Consider the following 1,472-nt stretch of genomic DNA (forward strand, 5'->3'; position numbering starts at 1 on the left):
AATCTTTCTGAGTTTCTTCTTCCAAGGCGAAATCATCCTAATGTCATCATCAAATGAATTAACTTGATTTTCATTAGTGATTACATCTAAATCCAATCTTACCAAAGTGTGACAGCAAGTTGAGGAGGTCAGATATCATTAGAGAATGGCCATAAACATGCACAAGCAAACTAAGCTGACTCTTGAGTTCAAGGAGACAGCGTTGGCCTAATCTATCACCTAAAGTTTCACATTCAGCATGTTAGACCTCTTGTGCAGCTTGTGCGATGCCTGGAAGAGCAGACACTTGTTTAAATCCTGGAAACTAAATTGCTTAAATTCAACAAGAGTAACCTCCAAGAGCTGTCTTGTGCTCTCCCTGGCCATGCAAGATTAATAGAGAGCCATGCAAGATAAACAGAAAGTGTCGGTGGAGATTAGCATCTCTTTCTCCACTGCTTCTTAATGAAAGACAAGATGCCTGTCCTTCCAGCATTTGATACTTCCTAATACTTACTATAGGGCTTTCTTTATGCATGACTAATTAAAACTACGTGAAGGGCATATTTATCTCTCTTAAAGACAAGTAACTTAAGCTGGTAAGGACAAAGGCCTTTAACATATCTATTCTAATTATGTATTTAGATAAAAGCAAGAGCTCATTATGTTTTCTTTTTTTATGTCTCCAAACACATTTTTATAGTTATTCTGGTGCCATCCATTGGTAACATGGTAATATTTCCATATGTTCCAAACTTCAGTTTCCATACCATTATATTGCCTTTTCATTCTGCTGCTTGTATTTAGTACATTTAGCACTGTCATGAAGGTACATTCAATAATTTTAAATAATTTTAAAAAGCTTTCTACTATCCTCTGCCATTCAGCATTAGCCATATCATATTTTGGGCCATTCACCAGGAGTCAAGTGAAGATTTCTTCCCCCCAACCTTAACAGGTGAATTATAATCTCTACTTTGTGCTGAATATACAATCGGCCCTCTCTACCCATGAGTTCTGCATCTGTGAATTTAACCAATTGTGGATGAAAAATATTTAGGAAGACATTATGTCTTTACTGAGCATGAACAGATTGTTTTATTGTCATTATTGCCTGAATAAAAGAGTATAACCCCTTACATTATATTTACATTGTATAAGGTGTTATAAGACATCTAGAAATTATTTAAAATGCAATACCTATCTAGGAGGATGTTGTAAGTTATATGCAAACACCAACTGATTTTATTTAATAGATTTAAGCATCTGTGGATTTTGCATCAGAGTGGATCCTGGAACCAATCCCTCATGGATAGCAAGGGACAACTGTCCAGCATTTTTCTTCTCAGGATAAATTTGCTATGTTCCAGACTTTACACATTCCAAAAGGAATGTTGACTCGGGCATTCTGTGGATTAAATGCTGGATACGCTATAACAAGTTGTTCATTAGTAGTTATGATAGACAACATTTTCCATTAAGCAGTTCCTAAA

The sequence above is a fragment of the Marmota marmota genome, unplaced genomic scaffold (genome assembly GCF_001458135.2).
Source record: "Marmota marmota marmota unplaced genomic scaffold, marMar, whole genome shotgun sequence".
In the NCBI taxonomy this organism is placed as follows: domain Eukaryota; kingdom Metazoa; phylum Chordata; class Mammalia; order Rodentia; family Sciuridae; genus Marmota; species Marmota marmota.